Consider the following 19,847-nt stretch of genomic DNA (forward strand, 5'->3'; position numbering starts at 1 on the left):
ATCTCAAAACAAGTGCTGTACTGGAAAGAAAATAGCAACAACAAAAAATTGCGCTGGTTTGCGTCACTTTTATGATGCTAAACCAGCGCAAAGGGTTTGAAAATCTACCCCTAAATGTATGTAATAAATGAAGTCGAGTTGATACACTATCATGCATTAGCCCACTGTCCAGGTATATATTAACCAAAATGGAAAAATAAAACGACAGATCCTGGGGGAGATTTACTAAAAATTCACGCAACGTAGCGCAGCCTCCCACGAGTCTGCAATGCGTTGCAGGGAGGGAGCAGGAGAGCACCAAATCTTCAAAGATATATCTATCTCCTGCCCTTTCCCTTGCGCCGGCGCTGCTTACAGTTGCTGTGCGCCATGCACACACCTTAGCGCCTCAGCACTAGGGTGTGTGCATGATTCCAGCATAGGTTTTGCACAGGAAGGGATCCCCCTTCTTGTACAAAATACTATGCTAGACACAAGGGAAAGCTTTTCCCACTATCTATGCGTGCTGCAAAGTCGGAAAACGAAGGAGAAATTAAAGCATTTCTCCTTCCTTGCGCCTTGTTGAAAAAGGCACAGTTTTCTCATGCTAAACCCAATCTACTGTTTTCAGTAAATAGGTTTTAGCGTGAGAAACCCTTGGTACACCCCTATGGCGCAAAGTAACGCGAAGCAGCGGAAATTTCGCGCTGGAAAGTAAATTCCCTCAAAAATATTTTCCGTTATTTTGCTCCACATTTGTGACGCAAACACAGCGCAAAAGCTAAGTAAATCTCCCCGTTAGAGTCCATATTTCTAAAACCAAACACCTTGTACCGACCACACTGGGGCTTTTCTAAAAAAACGCGCTTGCCACCTCCTTATGCACTACCGCCTCTGGGCTAATCATCTCCTGCATCACTGCTTGCAGGCTCAGACCGCTATAATTAAATTATATATTTATAACGTTCTTGATATAAATAATCAACATGCCAGTGATCACACAGACCTGAGGGGCAGACGAGACTTGCAGCGCCGTATCGTAACTTAGGCAGTGCGGTCTTTCGTAAACATCACGCCTGCCCCCGCAGCATGACTGTGCGTTCTCTCGGGTCTCCTAATGGTCGTGCATGATGAGGCACGCACGCACCAAACCGGCGGCACGGCGGAGAAACACAACTGCTGCTCGTGGCCAAATAAGAAGCTAACTTCAGTCTCATCATTTCTCGTTGTCAAATGAACGCAGTGTAATTGTTGTGACGTGACCCTGTGTCACGTGATGCTGCCGGCGCGGGCTGAGTGAGCCTTCGCATCTGAAGAGATAATGAATGTCAATGCAGCCATCACAGCTGAGTCACCAGCCCCGCGCAACCCTCTGCCATGAATGAACTTAAATCAACAACTGTACTAGGCAGCATGAAACAGTGTGCAGTCAGTGCAGTGCACTCTGTTATATTATGTCAATATAACTTTTTAAGCGCATGAATACCCGGAGGTGTCTTGGCGCTAAACCTTACCGTAAGCCCTGGGGAATGAAACGGGAGAAAATTAATTTAAGAATAACCAAGTTTTCAGGTCTTTTCTGACAGAGCAGCACACTTGCCTGAGTGCTTTTAAAGAGCAGCCCTTTCCTCTAGCCTGTCAGCGCTGGTGGTGTCAGGAAACGCTTTGTTGTGTATGTGTGCAAGCACATTTGGAACTTAAGCAGCCAGCATTATACCTTGGAGGTCGGCAACTGAATGATTTTATGCCTCTCCAGGCCCCATTGTGTGCAGGGTCAAGACTGATTTGCATATGGCTGGGTTCAAACTAGAATGGCATGGGGAAAAAAATGATGGATTTAGGCCCTGATCTCTGTACTGGGGTGAATGTGTGACATTGCTCTGTATTCCGTCCATCAATTGTTCTTTTTGCATTTGTCACCCTGAGTTGGATGGGTATGCCCAGACGTGTGTCCCCTGCTCGCCATGCCACTGGAGTCAAGCTATCCTGGCTGATGAGGGGTGAAACCCCGAAACCGGTTCTAGGATGCTTGTTTCCAGTCCAGTGTGGACCTGGTCTGGCAGTTCAGGCTGGACTGTTCCCATTGGGCCCGGTTGCGGTACGACATTGCCAAACAACATGTCGATATCAGCAAGATTCATTACCGTAGCATCTACGAGCTGCGATAATTCTTTGTAATACCCTGCAGGATTTTTGCGAGGGTCAGGCAAAGATTGCTTCACCTGTAATACTTCCGATCTTTTCCATGGGAGGTGTATCCATACTCTCTGGAAGAATGGCGGAACCGGGGGGTTTGCCCCAGGATTACCTGGCATCCAAACTGGCGGCACTTCACGCATAGGATATTGGCCAGACTCGTCTGATTGTTTTTCAATGTCCTCAACGAACAATGCATTAGGTATTGGAGCGGGACGGAAAGATAGCAACCGCTCAATAGCACGTCGGACGTTAGTATCGACTATCAGTCCATTAGCGAACTGAAGTCGAAGCTCAGACAGGGCGGTCAGCACCTCGTCAGGCGCATCGGCCGCTATCTGATCATGAAGGAATTTGCACATTTCGTCAAACACATATCTCTGAGTTGGTATGTTGAATTGACTAAATGTTTCGAGGACAACACGGGGTGGATTTCTAAGAGGGTTTACCATCCAACCCATCGCCATATTATATAGCGCAACGCGTTCTCTGTTTCCAGGAAGCTGACTACGCCTCTGAGGACCGTCGGAACCAGCGGACCCGTGAACAGGTCCGAGTGACTGAAAGAAACTAGCTGCAAGAGGAGAATTACGACTACGAGTAGAGGGAGAAGAATAAGACACAGGACTAACAAGAGAAGGAGTAGAAACAGTAGCAGCAACAGGGGTTAACAGCACAGGAGCAGTAACAGAAACAGTAGCGGGAACAGGAGTATGTGGAAGCGGAGGAGCAGTAGGAATAGAAACAGACAAAGGAGCAGGAACAGTCGGAAGAACGGATGCAGGTTGAGGAACAGGCGGAGGAACAATAGGTGGAAGAACAGGTACGGCAGGGACCACAGGAGCTGCGGTACCCTGTACGTACGGAGGTGGCGACTTCATAAGATAGGACATTAAAGGATCCTCAACTGCCTCTTCTTTCTTATCCGACTCCGTAGGCAAAGACGGATAACATTTATCTATGGACATACGCTGTAGTCTTTCAAACACTTCCTTATCCTTATCCTCCTTATCACGCTGGAACTGCTCAGCTTTCTTTACTATGGTAGCAACATTATCTCGCTGACTACGTTTATTCTGTCTGATCTCTTTCTGTCGGGCTTCCTTGCGCCACAACCGAAAGGCATCAAACATGGCCGGCCTTGATTTACGTTCGAACAACTTTATTTCTAGATTGTCTAAGATCGACGCCTCGAAGCTACCGTGAGGTGGCCAACGAAGGTCGCCGTCTTTCTTTGTATATTTAACCCAATAATCGTTAAAGGTAATCGGGCCTAGCCCATGTTTACTATACAAGTCATAAGTAGGAGTTCCAACCGGAGGTATCGGACACGAATCCTCCAGTCGGGAATCCGCACCACAAGGTCTAAAACAACTGAACAAAGTACTGCGACCAGGCATCTTGCACACTAGCCGAGTTTCACAAACTTCAAGGGTTACGGGATTTACCAAGTCCCAGCAAAGAACAAAACCCTCGGTTTTTGGCGGCTGCAGTCGTCAAATAATACAACAACAAAGTACGCTAGCAAAGTGTCACCGACAAAAACACCCACACAGCGTGAACAACAAAGACACTCGCTAAAGTGTCAACAACCAAGAACTCTGGGAGCGACCCACAAATACTTAACTCAAAGATCGATGGCGTCACCAGGAAGGCCCGTCAATCGTCTCGCCATACCAAGGTCTACGCCAGGCGCCAAAACAGGTCTACAGTCAGGGCAGCAGTCCGTCGCAGCCGTCAGGAGGCGGGAATCTTCGCGGGAAAAGTCTTCGGGCCACTTATTTCGACAACAGGATCGATGAAGCGGAGTGCACCTTCCCTCGGAGATTTCACACGAAGTTCCTCACGATCGTCGGGCTTGGACCGGTACCACTGATGCAGCCCCACATTGGGCGCCAACTGAAGGACTGGGTTCTTTAAGACCCAGCGGTGCCAGGGCACAACACCTGAAACCTTTGTGGGTAACCTGCTCCGGCGTACAAGTCACAGAGACACGGGACACTTCCTTCGACGTCAAAGATTCAAGGTTTATTTGCTGCAGGGAACACAGAAATCACAGGAAGTACATCGAGTGTAGTTCGGGGAGACTGCTTCAAATTGGTTCTGTGGATCGCTCCTTTTATACAGTTTTTACTCATAGGATAACATGATACACCAAAGTTTACAACCCGGTTCCCACAATTATCCCCCAGAGGGGTCGCTTTGGTCACTTTGAAACACACAAGGTTAGGAACATAAGTGCGGAAACATTTGGCGGTTCCCAACTGTAAAAACCCATCTTCCCACCATTAGCAAATTCCAATCAGCAGTAAAACAGATCGAAATAGGAACAAAGACAGGTGCAGAGGAAGACGGAAACAGTGGGGAGATCGGAAAGGGTGTAAAAGGGGAGGTATCAGGAAACACGAGATACAGGCATCAAAGGGACGTGCCTAATGAGATGCACGGCTGAGACAATAAGTCCATGCGGCAAGATGAGCCTCGAGCGGCGCCATCTGCCTTACAGTAGCAACCCCCTCGTCATAAAGACACTTTCAAAGAACATGTGTCTTCCGCAAATATCCTGGGAGTCCCAGGGTCGCGAAGCGGACAACGTCCGTTCGCTGGCTACTTGAGGGCAAGAGACAAAATGGATGCCGTATCTAAGATGGAACCCGTGGGTACAGATGGAAAACCCACATAGCAAACGAACGGTTTAAGTTAGCACAGCGAAACTGCGCACACTTACTAAACTCGTCATTTGCGGTTCATAGATACCAGACTCGACCATATTCGTGCGAGTCAAAAACACCACTTACAATTGTCACGGAACCTCAGACGCTCCTTTTGCCCTCATGTAGGCAAGCACTAGTCGGAATCATACTCGATATTCATCAGACCATCGAGATGTTGCTGTAGCATAGCTCTGTCCAATCGAGTCCCTTCCAAATCATTCAGCTTCGAGAATGCCATTCCCTATGACCGTCCGCAACGTTTCTTGACGCACTTCGTTCTGTACAGCAATAGTCAATCCCCAGGAGTTCCTAGGAACCGACGGCCTTTAACCTAGCGTCAAGACCTACTGTCCAGAAGGAAGTACGCGCGCGGCCCTACGGCCTTCAATACACAATATGTATGTACAAGCACAATGTCTCTCAGCTGTGGAAGTAAAAAGATACAAACAAGGAAACTCAATATATATATATGTACACAATTCACAGTGATACGAATGTTCAAAACTGATCACGGGAAACGAGGATAATGCAGTTGTCAATTTCAGTAAAGCAAGGAAAAAATTTTATTTGTCCTTAGTGCGAGATCGCAAAGAATATCGATGTTTCCCGGGACGTGTCTGCTCGTCGAACAAAGGATCCGTTGAAGAGACAGCGTCCTGCTGATCAGTTGATTGTTCTGGTCTTGAGTCTTTTGCTAACAATTTTTCAACAGTGGCTTTCGGCTGCGCCGAGGATTCTCCAACAGGCTGTGCGTCGCTGAAAGGCACAAACGCCGGCAATGTTTCTGTTTCTGTTGACGCAATGCCTTTCCTTACCCACGGGTCTGCCGGCAAAGGAATAGGGACTCGCTTACAATGGGTAGCATGTACCCAATTTTTCCGTCCCTCGAGACGAACGGCAGTCCTCGTGGCCAGGAGCACCTGGTAAGGTCCGGTAAACCTTGGGTCCAGATTATTCTTGCGTGAAAAGTTGCGTGTTACCACCCAGTCTCCGGGCTGGAGCTGGTGGCCTGGACCCTCCGTCTGCGTCGGCAATGCGTCGTAAACCTGTTGGTGAATTAACCTCAGTTTAGCAGTCAAGTCATGTAAATAGTCAATCAACATAGGATACTCAAGATCAGAAAACATTCCTGGCCTAGGAACCCCCCACACATTCGCAGGACGGCCGAACACTATTTCATAGGGACTAAGCCCTACTCGGGAGTGTACAGTCGCCCTAGTTGACAGTAATGCTAGAGGTAAAGCGTCAGGCCACGAAAGACCAGTCGTAGCCTGAATCTTTGCTAGCTTTAGTTTAAGGGTGCCATTGTACCCTTCAACTAATCCAGCTGACTGGGGATGATTGGCACTGTGGAATTTTTGATTTATTCCAAGGCCCTTACACACACTCTTCATCACACTTCCAACAAACTCACTTCCGTTATCTGACCACACGACTCTAGGCATTCCATACCGAGGAAAATATTCCTTCAGTAGGATTTTCGCAGTAGACAAAGCAGTATTGTCTTTGAGGGGATAGGCCTCGATCCATCGAGAGAATGCGCAAACCACGACTAAAACGTATTTCAGGTTATTGCATCGCTCCATATGGATGAAGTCCAATTGAATCACCTCAAAGGGACATGAAGGAGGAGCAAAACTGCCAGGGGGAGTTGGGGTTCCTTTGCCAGGATTGTACATTATGCACACCATACAATTCTTCACCAAACGTTCAGCACATTTCGTAATACCATCATTCTTCCACACAACAGCCAGCAACTTACAAATACCTTTCGCGCTAATATGTGCTAACCCATGTGCCATTGTCACAACAGCCAGCACATACGCATCAGGCAACATCCATCTTTTCTGATCCGATAAATCAATCCAACAACCATTCGCATCCAACTTTCCCGTACTTTCTTTCCACTTCGTCTTTTCAATCTCAGTGGCCTCATTCTGAATTGCTTTCACGCTCTCAATAGTGTCTTCACACATATTCGATTCTGTAGGCCACCTAACCGAACTCGTCACATACATTCGAGTGCTAAGGTTCCGGGCAGTCTCCTTAGCAACCTCATCCGCAAACGCATTACCACGACCAACATCATCTGTCACTTTACGATGCGCACTACACTTAACAATCGCAACTTGCATAGGCAAAGTCAATGCATCCAAAAGGTCGTTCACAAGCTGGCCATGCTGTATCTTCGTACCGTGCGATGTCAAGAAACCACGCTCTCGCCACAAACGTCCAAAACTATGTGCTACACCGAACGCATATTGACTATCAGTGTACACATTCACACGTTTCCCTTTCGCCAACACACATGCTCTAGTAAGAGCAATCAGCTCCGCAGCTTGGGCAGAATTCTGATTCAACCGTGCGGTTTCAACAACGGTGTTCAGTGTTACAACAGCATAAGCAGTAGTCACATCACCATTCGGCAACTTAAAACATGACCCATCCACATACAGAGTGCCATCCGGATCTTCCAATGGGGTGTTTTTAAGGTCGACTCGACCTTTCGTTTCCTCTTCAGTCCTCAAGTAGCAGTCATGTTCTGCTACGTCATCTGACTCTGCACTAATTGGTAACAAAGTTGCCGGATTTAGGACATTACAACGTTTTATCTGAATATGGCTTGCCAAGAGCGTCAATTCGTACCCAGACAACCTCGCACTCGTCAAGTGCTGAGTTTTCGTACGATTCAAAAGAGTATCGACTGCATGCGGAACCATCACCGTAAGCATATTATCCATGACCAATCCTGCTGATTGTCGGATAGAGACCGCAGCTGCCGCAGTTGCTCTTAAACAACTCGGCAATGCTCTAGCTACTGGGTCTAAGGTCGAGGAAAAATATGCACATGGACGCTGTTTACCACCAAAAGGTTGCGTTAAAACACTCAAAGCACAACCTTCCCTCTCGTGAACATATAACGTAAACGGCTTACTGTAATCAGGGGTACCTAACACAGGAGCCGAACATAATGAATCACGTAATTCAGAAAAACTTTTCTGACATTCTTCCGTCCATGGTAAAGGAGTCGAAACATCCTTACACGTGAGAGCCACTAATGGTTTCGCCAGCAATGAAAAATTAGGAATCCATTGCCTGCAATACGATGTGATACCTAGAAAGGCACGCACATCTCTTTGGGTTTTTGGCACAGCCATTCGTGCAATCGCTGCAATTCTCTCTGGGGTCAATCTCCTTCCCTCCTTTGACAATAAGTGACCTAGATAGGTTACTTCTTGACAACAATATTGGAGTTTAGAAGGTGACACCTTGTGGTTTAATTCACAGAGATGTTGCAACAACGACACTGTCGCAATTTTGCAAATGTCCTGAGTATCAGCGGCCACCAATAAGTCGTCGACGTATTGGATCAAAGCCGCACCAACCGGCAACCGAAACGCATCCAGTTGACCCTTCAAGGCTTGGCTGTAAATAGAGGGACTTTCACAGTAGCCCTGAGGAGCGCGTTTGAACCGGAAGCTACGTCCACCGAGAGAGAAACCGAAAAGGTCCCTGCTCTCTTCGGCAATCGGGATGCTGAAAAACGCATTTTTCAAATCAATCACCGAAAACCATGATGCAGTAGCTGGAATCAGAGTCAGTAGCGCCGTGATGTCAGGCACAACAGGAAATTGAGGAACCACAATTTTATTTACCTCCCGTAAATCGATAACAAAACGATAAACAGGCGGTTTGGTAGGATCTGTACATTTGAGAATGGGCAGTACAGGGCTATTGCACACGTTCCCCCGAGTCTCTTCAATAACATCTTTCTCGATCAGATCATAGATGATCGCCAACAAAGCACGTTCACCGTCAAGAGAGATACGATATTGGGGAATACGCGGCAATCGCACATTCGATTTCAACTGAACAACATAAGGAGAGATATCAAGCAGGCCCACGTCATTTGGACCTGTTGCCCACAAAGACGCAGGAAGAGAATTCAATTCCGGTGGGAGCTTATCGAGGGACAAATACATGGGAGAGACTACCCTCTCTCCTAACGTAAGCTTTACACCCGCAGGAGAACAATACAAAGTTGCATACAAACGTTTAAGCAAATCCAGGCCCAAAAGATTTTCGCCACAACCAGTAGTCAAAATCAACGGAGCTTCTAGCTCACGTGGCCCAATTTGAAGGGGCAAAGGGCGCGAAACTGGATTGCTAACGGGGGCGCCAGAAAATCCAACGGAAACATTTGTTAAGCCAGACAAAGGTGCGCCAGGGAGTTTCGAATGCATGATAGAACTTTTCGCTGCACCAGTGTCCAACAGAAAAGGCTCAACGACGCCCGATGTAGCAACTGCGACGTAAGGCCCTCTCTGATCAACCGGAACTGATACCACTCCCTCTCCTTGTCTTTGGCTGTCCTAGTAATTACTGTCGTCTGTTCCCTGATCGACGTAATAATCGTCTACATTGTACTGCGCAGATCGTCCTTGCGATGATCCACGTTGATCAAAACAGTTATTAGAATTAGACGAGTTGTTTGAGCGATCGTTTTGAGCACCACGACCTCTACCACGTGATGCGTGCTGTGTACCACCACGGCCTCCTTTAGACGAGTTACCACTATTACGTTCATGCAAAGCAGGACAATCAAATTTAATGTGCCCTTCCTGTCTACAATAAGCACATTGATTATACCCTAACGAGGATCTTTGGAAGGAGGAGTCATTACGTGGCTGCGATCGATTCGATTGTGGCTGCGATCTATTCTGTTGGGGCGCATTCTGATTGGAACGCGGCGGATACGCTTGTTGCAACAACACTTTAGTTTTTAGTTCTTTCGTCTTTTTGTCAGCGCGGTCATTCTCTTCTTTCTCTCTATTCTCATAATATTGTGCCGTAGCCAATATCTGAGCTGAGGTAGAAACGGCCCATGCACTCTCTGAATTCTTCAATTTATTGCTCAAATCGGGCAACAAATTCGACACGAATTTATCCACAAACAACCTCTGTCCACCCTCAGTACCCATATCCTGTCCATTATGGTCAATGAATGCTTCTTCGAACCTCGTAAAGAAGTCCGAAACACTCTCATCTTTCTTTTGTTTACAGGCTGACAACTTGTCCCAATTGACTCTCATGGCTGGCATAAGCGTTTTCATTAACGTTATGATTCGTTGAGGAAGAGCAGTAATCAGCTGCTCAGGCTTAGCGCCACCAACTTGCAACCCATCTGCCGCTACAATGGCCGCCCAATCACCACCTAGTTCGTTTGCGTGATTTTCCTGACGAATCTTAGCCCATACCGGTTGCGGTACGACATTGCCAAACAACATGTCGATATCAGCAAGATTCATTACCGTAGCATCTACGAGCTGCGATAATTCTTTGTAATACCCTGCAGGATTTTTGCGAGGGTCAGGCAAAGATTGCTTCACCTGTAATACTTCCGATCTTTTCCATGGGAGGTGTATCCATACTCTCTGGAAGAATGGCGGAACCGGGGGGTTTGCCCCAGGATTACCTGGCATCCAAACTGGCGGCACTTCACGCATAGGATATTGGCCAGACTCGTCTGATTGTTTTTCAATGTCCTCAACGAACAATGCATTAGGTATTGGAGCGGGACGGAAAGATAGCAACCGCTCAATAGCACATCTGACGTTAGTATCGACTATCAGTCCATTAGCGAACTGAAGTCGAAGCTCAGACAGGGCGGTCAGCACCTCGTCAGGCGCATCGGCCGCTATCTGATCATGAAGGAATTTGCACATTTCGTCAAACACATATCTCTGAGTTGGTATGTTGAATTGACTAAATGTTTCGAGGACAACACGGGGTGGATTTCTAAGAGGGTTTACCATCCAACCCATCGCCATATTATATAGCGCAACGCGTTCTCTGTTTCCAGGAAGCTGACTACGCCTCTGAGGACCGTCGGAACCAGCGGACCCGTGAACAGGTCCGAGTGACTGAAAGAAACTAGCTGCAAGAGGAGAATTACGACTACGAGTAGAGGGAGAAGAATAAGACACAGGACTAACAAGAGAAGGAGTAGAAACAGTAGCAGCAACAGGGGTTAACAGCACAGGAGCAGTAACAGAAACAGTAGCGGGAACAGGAGTATGTGGAAGCGGAGGAGCAGTAGGAATAGAAACAGACAAAGGAGCAGGAACAGTCGGAAGAACGGATGCAGGTTGAGGAACAGGCGGAGGAACAATAGGTGGAAGAACAGGTACGGCAGGGACCACAGGAGCTGCGGTACCCTGTACGTACGGAGGTGGCGACTTCATAAGATAGGACATTAAAGGATCCTCAACTGCCTCTTCTTTCTTATCCGACTCCGTAGGCAAAGACGGATAACATTTATCTATGGACATACGCTGTAGTCTTTCAAACACTTCCTTATCCTTATCCTCCTTATCACGCTGGAACTGCTCAGCTTTCTTTACTATGGTAGCAACATTATCTCGCTGACTACGTTTATTCTGTCTGATCTCTTTCTGTCGGGCTTCCTTGCGCCACAACCGAAAGGCATCAAACATGGCCGGCCTTGATTTACGTTCGAACAACTTTATTTCTAGATTGTCTAAGATCGACGCCTCGAAGCTACCGTGAGGTGGCCAACGAAGGTCGCCGTCTTTCTTTGTATATTTAACCCAATAATCGTTAAAGGTAATCGGGCCTAGCCCATGTTTACTATACAAGTCATAAGTAGGAGTTCCAACCGGAGGTATCGGACACGAATCCTCCAGTCGGGAATCCGCACCACAAGGTCTAAAACAACTGAACAAAGTACTGCGACCAGGCATCTTGCACACTAGCCGAGTTTCACAAACTTCAAGGGTTACGGGATTTACCAAGTCCCAGCAAAGAACAAAACCCTCGGTTTTTGGCGGCTGCAGTCGTCAAATAATACAACAACAAAGTACGCTAGCAAAGTGTCACCGACAAAAACACCCACACAGCGTGAACAACAAAGACACTCGCTAAAGTGTCAACAACCAAGAACTCTGGGAGCGACCCACAAATACTTAACTCAAAGATCGATGGCGTCACCAGGAAGGCCCGTCAATCGTCTCGCCATACCAAGGTCTACGCCAGGCGCCAAAACAGGTCTACAGTCAGGGCAGCAGTCCGTCGCAGCCGTCAGGAGGCGGGAATCTTCGCGGGAAAAGTCTTCGGGCCACTTATTTCGACAACAGGATCGATGAAGCGGAGTGCACCTTCCCTCGGAGATTTCACACGAAGTTCCTCACGATCGTCGGGCTTGGACCGGTACCACTGATGCAGCCCCACATTGGGCGCCAACTGAAGGACTGGGTTCTTTAAGACCCAGCGGTGCCAGGGCACAACACCTGAAACCTTCGTGGGTAACCTGCTCCGGCGTACAAGTCACAGAGACACGGGACACTTCCTTCGACGTCAAAGATTCAAGGTTTATTTGCTGCAGGGAACACAGAAATCACAGGAAGTACATCGAGTGTAGTTCGGGGAGACTGCTTCAAATTGGTTCTGTGGATCGCTCCTTTTATACAGTTTTTACTCATAGGATAACATGATACACCAAAGTTTACAACCCGGTTCCCACAATTATCCCCCAGAGGGGTCGCTTTGGTCACTTTGAAACACACAAGGTTAGGAACATAAGTGCGGAAACATTTGGCGGTTCCCAACTGTAAAAACCCATCTTCCCACCATTAGCAAATTCCAATCAGCAGTAAAACAGATCGAAATAGGAACAAAGACAGGTGCAGAGGAAGACGGAAACAGTGGGGAGATCGGAAAGGGTGTAAAAGGGGAGGTATCAGGAAACACGAGATACAGGCATCAAAGGGACGTGCCTAATGAGATGCACGGCTGAGACAATAAGTCCATGCGGCAAGATGAGCCTCGAGCGGCGCCATCTGCCTTACAGTAGCAACCCCCTCGTCATAAAGACACTTTCAAAGAACATGTGTCTTCCGCAAATATCCTGGGAGTCCCAGGGTCGCGAAGCGGACAACGTCCGTTCGCTGGCTACTTGAGGGCAAGAGACAAAATGGATGCCGTATCTAAGATGGAACCCGTGGGTACAGATGGAAAATCCACATAGCAAACGAACGGTTTAAGTTAGCACAGCGAAACTGCGCACACTTACTAAACTCGTCATTTGCGGTTCATAGATACCAGACTCGACCATATTCGTGCGAGTCAAAAACACCACTTACAATTGTCACGGAACCTCAATAGGGAGCAAAAAAAACAAGGATTTAGGCCCAGATCTCTGTACAGGGGTGAATGTATGACATTGTTCTGCATTCTGTCCGTGAATTGTTCTTTTTGCATGTGTCACCCCGAGTGGGACGGGTATGCCCAGACGTGGGCCCGTGCTCTCTATGCCACTGGAGTCAAGCTATCCTGGCTGATGAGGGGTGAAACCCCGAAAACCGGTCCTAGGATGCCTTTTACCAGTCCAGGGAGGACCTGGCCTGGCAGGTCGGGCTGGACTGTTCCTGTTGGGCGCAGAGTGAAGACTTATTTGCATATGGCTGGGTTCAAACTGGAATAGCATGGGGAGCAAACAAATGATGGATTTAGGAACAGATCTTGGACTGGGGTGAATATATGCCTTTGTTCTGCATTCTGTCCATCAATTGTTCTTTTTGCATGTGTTACTCCAGGGCTAGGCACACTTATTTTTGCATGAGGGCTGAAGGCCAGTGAGAGCAGGTAGTTTCAATTAACATGGCCTGGCTTGCCTCTCTGTGCCCGTTGGCCGGCCGCCGTGCATGATGAGGCTTGCACGGCTCAGCTAGCTACACAGTCAGGGGTCCTGGTGCTCTGGGCAGCTGAGCTGCGAACGAACCACCAATCCGGCCGCCGCATAGAGTCGTTGTTCAGCCATTGCCTGCCGTCGGCCCCGCTCTGGATTCGGTTGCGGGATTCATTTGCGCAGCAAGCTCATTGCAATGCACTTGACGTCAGTGAAATGTATCTATCACTATGCCACGCCTCTGCAGGGCAATTGAATCCACAGTATTTTATTATATAGTAGCAAGTAGCTTGATGAGTTCAGCCAGCTCCCAAGTCTGCCGAGCAGCTCATACCGCGTGCTGCCTGCCACTCGAGTCCAGCAAACCAAAGGTGTCATTATAATTAGCAACCAGCGCTCTCCGGACCGCTTGACAGGCACAACTGAGGAGGCGCTTTATTCGTGACTTCACATTTCAGTGGGGTGATGCGGACCACCATACTGAAATGCGTTAGTCTAACGCCTGATGCATAGTACTTGGCAGGTCTGCGAAAGGGGACTAGGACCCGATTTCTAGGAAAAACGTGCTTCACTGAAACTGTGATGTTTACTGAACCTGGTAATTACAGGATGCCGCTATTGCCAACATTTTGAAATTCTCATTTCTGCCCAATCAGGAGTTTCACAGGGGTCAGTAAATTCTGACCATCTTTTAATGAGAGCCTAAATGGCTCAAAGCTATGTCCAAAAATGGTTTAAAATAATCTCGTGTTGGAAGAATCAAAAGATCAAAGGGAGGTCAGACACAAACATTGTTCTGTTATTATTTTTTTTTTTGCAGTACAGATAGTAATCTATCCTCCCCTTTGCATGGTGTGACATGCACAGTTTTTTTAAACTCCGGGAATTGCGATCCCTTTAAACCCAGAAGAAATAGTTGGGCTAGAAAAGCAGCCACCTTGGTCAAAGAAAAAGATGCTCGCGGCATCTCACACTACAGCTCGCGCTTTCGAAATCCTGGGTACGAACATCCGTGGTCGAGGACATGGCGTCTGCTGCCTTGCGAATTGCAGTTGGTGTGACCCCTGCGTGTCTGATGACTGCGCTGCGGAGGGAGCTGCCGTTTAGTGACATTAAATATTAACAGCAGGATATTAATAATGAGCGCTGACAGCTCCCCGGCTGGCCTCACCCCCAGCTCGCAGGTGCCAAGTCAGCCGAGCCGCGGACTCCACGAGACGGTCGCGAGGCCCTGAAGGGTCACAGAAGGGCGGGAAAATTCCACGCTGGCGTCATCAAGCGATTCCTGCTTCTACAGCTTATTTGTGCCGTAGAGTCTACGAATCTCAGAGTGCATTTCTTTAACTGGGAGCTGCCCACACAGGGCCAAGACTGAACAGCAATAAATAACTGAAAGAATAAATAAACAGGGGATGCTCCTCTAAATCATTTGGGAGTACATTAGTACAGGGCTTTAAGTAAGTGGGCCGGGTCCTGCCGGTGCTCAGCCCTAAAGCGGTGCAAAAGGGGGTGGTGATGGCGGAGCATCTGAATCAATCAAACACTCACACCCAGTCAAAAGATCTGGGTTTAATCCATCACCGTTCTTTAGCCCACTCTGCCACCCCAGTTCAGACATGGCTATATGCAAATCAGTCTGACCCTGTGCCTCATGGGAACAGTCCAGCCCGAACTGCCAAGCCATGTCTTCCCTGGACCGGAAACAAGCTTCCGAGGACTGGTTTCTGGCATTCCATCCGTCTTCAGCCCGGCTTGCTTGAATCCAGTGGCAAAGTGAGCAAGGGACTCACGTCTGAGCATACCCTGCCACACTTATGGCGGCCAAAAGTGGTACAAAAGGGGGTGGTGATGGACGAGCATCTGAATCAATCAAACACTCACACCCAGTCAAAAGATCTGGGTTTAATCCATCACCGCTCAGCCCTGGCAGTTTTTATAAGCACGTGCCAAGAGGGGTCTCTATCAGCCTCTCCATTTTTACCCTCAGGGTGAAAAAAAACCCCATTAACTCAGCTTGTTACTGCCTTTGATGTAAGTTCATAGAGACTCGTTTTTCAGTTTCATATAGTGCAAACTTGGAGCACTTTACATGAGCACCAGTTATATTACACAAGGCCATCTTCATGTTTTTTGAATCACCGGAAGTCAGGCTCAAACCCGTTTTTTCAACTCGAAGGTCTGTTGCTCTAGCCTTAGCCACAACCTCGCCCACAAGCGAGTAGCATTTTCAATATTATATACAATGAAGTGATAGTTGTTGTTTATTCATCTTATGCAACTTACAACCACTGACCAAGCCAATAGTCCTGGCTTGTTGTAGGTGTAATGTTACTTGTGTTCTATCTCTGGATGAATGGACAGAAGCAGCATAATACCAGTCGGGGCAGCACATATGCTAAGCACAGATTTTTTAGCTTGGCGTAAATGCTTCAAGCCACGCCCTTAATTGTAGCGGCCACGCCCCTATGAGAGATTTCCCCCCCCCTGTTCTCCCCCAACTTAAAGCCCTGCATAAATAGTACTCACTCTTTTGCGTTCTCTTACATGCCTCTCCAAGTTAGTCAGCAAAAAGAAAAATAGGAATATATATTTCTGTCATAATATTATATACATATTACACATAAAAAGAACTATGCCCTTTTGCACTTTTAGGGACTTAGACGCTTCAGGCCAATTCAGAAAGGCATCAAGGAATAGGTAAAAGAGGAATACTGAAGTACTACACTTACCTGCTTTTGTGAATCGGTCGTAATAGCTTTTAGGCCTATGGAAGAAACAAAACAAAGAGACCAGTGCATGAGCTAGGGAAGAAAGAAAAATGTATTGTTTTCACTTCAGTTCTTGCGTCTGGTTCAACAATCCCCAGACAGTTTGGCCCAGTTTGTGCTACACAAATACCACGCACATAAGTGTTCATCGCATATACGAAGATATTACAGCCTGATTCATCATACTCCTGTTTTGCGAGCCCCTAATAGCGATTCATAGCGAATCGCTATTAAGAACTCGCAAAACAGGATTTATGTAGGAATATGCAAAAAAAATGCGATTCCTACTAATTCCTTATTTGCGATTAGCAATTAGCTAATCGCAAATAAGATAGCGATTGAAAGGGTGCCAGGGGTGTCCAAAGGACACCCTGTAGCACCCCTTAAATGCTAATATGAACAGGGGTTGCGCACACACATGTCCAAAGGACATGTGTGTGTGCAACATGCAACTCGGAAAAATGCTTTTAAAAGCATTTTTCTAAGTTTCCGCTATTTACCACGAGGTTTGACCTCGCGGTAAATAGCGACCCGAAATTGCGATTTCGCAATTTTTAAATGGATGATGAATTGCATTTAAGGAATCTCAAATAGAGATTCCTTAAATGTAATCCATCGCAAATTTGCGAAAACGCAATTACCGATTTTTGCATTTGGGATGATGAATCCCAAATGCAAAAATCTCACTCGCAAAGGGCCAGATTCTCAGAATCTGGCCCTTTGCGAGCCGAATTCAGCTTCATGAATTAGGCTGATAATCTATTATGGTAATGTATTTTCATTGTGACTTTGGCAGACAGGGTATCATCAACAGATAGGCATTATACAGTGCGAAAAATAGGTGTTCACCTGGTATCAGTGTATTCAAAAACAAACCTAAACATCACGCTATTTTGTAAATAATGTCTCAATAGCAGCCCTGTTGAGATGTGCTGATACTGTTCCACTAAAGGTATAGCATCCAAGTTGAGAAGTGCCAATGTTGTTCCACTCAGAATAGAGCAGCCCTGCTGAGAACTGCTGGTGCTAGTCCACAAAAAGTATAGCAGCCCTGTTGAGAAGTGCTGGTGCTGTTCCACTCAGAATAGAGCAGCCCAGCTGAGAAGTGCTGGTGCTGTTCCACTAAAAGTATAGCAGCTATGTTGAGAAGTGCTGATGCTGTTCCACTAAAGGTATAGCAGCCAAGTTGAGAAGTGCTGATGTTGTTTCACTCAGAATACAGCAGCCCTGCTCAGAACTGCTGGTGCTAGTCCACAAAAAGTATAGCAGACCTGTTGAGAAGTGCTGGTGCTGTTCGACTAAAATTACAGCAGCTATGTTGAGAAGTGCTGATGCTGTTCCACTAAAGGTATTGCAGCCAAGTTGAGAAGTGCTGATGTTGTTCCACTCAGAATACAGCAGCCCAGCTGAGAAGTGCTGGTGCTGTTCCACTAAAAGTATAGCAGCCCTGTTGAGAAGTGCTGATACTGTTCCACTGAAGGTATAGCAGCCAAGTTGAGAAGTGCTGATGTTGTTTCACTCAGAATACAGCAGCCCTGCTGAGAACTGCTGGTGCCGTTCCACTAAAAGTATAGCAGCTATGTTGAGAAGTGCTGATGCTGTTCCACTAAAGGTATAGCAGCCAAGTTGAGAAGTGCTGATGTTGTTCCACTCAGAATACAGCAACCCTGCTGAGAAGTGCTGGTGCTAGTCCACAAAAAATATAGCAGCCCTGTTGAGAAGTGCTGATACTGTTCCACTGAAGGTATAGCAGCCAAGTTGAGAAGTGCTGATGTTGTTCCACTCAGAATACAGCAGCCCTGCTGAGAAGTGCTGGTGCTAGTCCACAAAAAGTATAGCAGCTCTGTTGATAAGTGCTGATACTGTTCCACTAAAGGTATAGCAGACGAGTTGAGAAGTGCTGATGTTGTTCCACTCAGAATACAGCAGCCCAGCTGAGAAGTGCTGGTGCTAGTCCACAAAAAGTATAGCAGCCCTGTTGAGAAGTGCTGGTGCTAGTCCACAAAAAGTATAGCAGCCCTGTTGAGAAGTGCTGATACTGTTCCACTAAAGGTATAGCAGCCAAGTTGAGAAGTGCTGATGTTGTTCCACTCAGAATACAGCAGCACTGCTGAGAACTGCTGGTGCTGTTCCACTAAAAGTATAGCAGCTATGTTGAGAAGTGCTGATACTGTTCTACTAAAGGTATAGCAGCCAAGTTGAGAAGTGCTGATGTTGTTCCACTCAAAATACAGCAGCCCTGCTGAGAAGTGCTGGTGCGAGTCCACAAAAAGTATAGCAGCCCTGTTGATACGTGCTGATACTGTTCCACTAAAGGTATAGCAGACAAGTTGAGAAGTGCTGATGTTGTTCCACTCAGAATACAGCAGCCCAGCTGAGAAGTGCTGGTGCTAGTCCACAAAAAGTATAGCAGTCCTGTTGAGAAGTGCTGATACAGTTCCACTGAAGGAATAGCAGCCAAGTTGAGACGTGCTGATGTTGTTCCACTCAGAATACAGCAGCCCTGCTGAGAAGTGCTGGTGCGAGTCCACAAAAAGTATAGCAGCCCTGTTGATACTTGCTGATACTGTTCCACTGAAGGCATAGCAGCCAAGTTGAGAAGTGCTGATGTTGTTCCACTCAGAATACAGCAGCCCTGCTGAGAAGTGCTGGTGCTAGTCCACAAAAAGTATAGCAGCTCTGTTGATAAGTGCTGATACTGTTCCACTAAAGGTATAGCAGCCAAGTTGTGAAGTGCTGATGTTGTTCCACTCAGAATACAGCAGCCCTGCTGAGAAGTGCTGGTGCTAGTCCACAAAAAGTATAGCAGACCTTTCGAGAAGTGCTGATACTGTTCCACTAAAGGTATAGCAGACAAGTTGTGAAGTGCTGATGTTGTTCCACTCAGAATACAGCAGCCCTGCTGAGAAGTGCTGGTGCTAGTCCACAAAAAGTATAGCAGACCTTTCGAGAAGTGCTGATACTGTTCCACTAAAGGTATAGCAGACAAGTTGTGAAGTGCTGATGTTGTTCCACTCAGAATACAGCAGCCCTGCTGAGAAGTGCTGGTGCTAGTCCACAAAAAGTATAGCAGACCTTTCGAGAAGTGCTGATACTGTTCCACTAAAGGTATAGCAGACAAGTTGTGAAGTGCTGATGTTGTTCCACTCAGAATACAGCAGCCCTGCTGAGAAGTGCTGGTGCTAGTCCACAAAAAGTATAGCAGACCTTTCGAGAAGTGCTGATACTGTTCCACTAAAGGTATAGCAGACAAGTTGTGAAGTGCTGATGTAGTTCCACTCAGAATACAGCAGCCCTGCTGAGAAGTGCTGGTGCTAGTCCACAAAAAGTATAGCAGACCTTTCGAGAAGTGCTGATACTGTTCCACTAAAGGTATAGCAAATCCGCTTCTTCCCATTCCATGCCACCTCCCAATGGCCCACATTATACCATGTTCCAATTTCCAGCATTATTTGGATTAGATCCACTTGTGGATTATGGCCT

At 47.1% G+C, this 19,847-nt stretch overlaps 1 protein-coding gene across 1 annotated transcript in view; it reads left to right on the forward strand.

Moving 5' to 3' along the window:
* Positions 1 to 19,847, forward strand: part of LOC147697050 (uncharacterized) — a 163,564-nt gene that overhangs the window by 18,108 nt on the left and 125,609 nt on the right. The window lies entirely within an intron of this gene.

The sequence above is a fragment of the Lissotriton vulgaris genome, chromosome 8 (assembly GCF_964263255.1).
Source record: "Lissotriton vulgaris chromosome 8, aLisVul1.2, whole genome shotgun sequence".
NCBI classification, from domain to species: Eukaryota; Metazoa; Chordata; class Amphibia; order Caudata; family Salamandridae; genus Lissotriton; species Lissotriton vulgaris.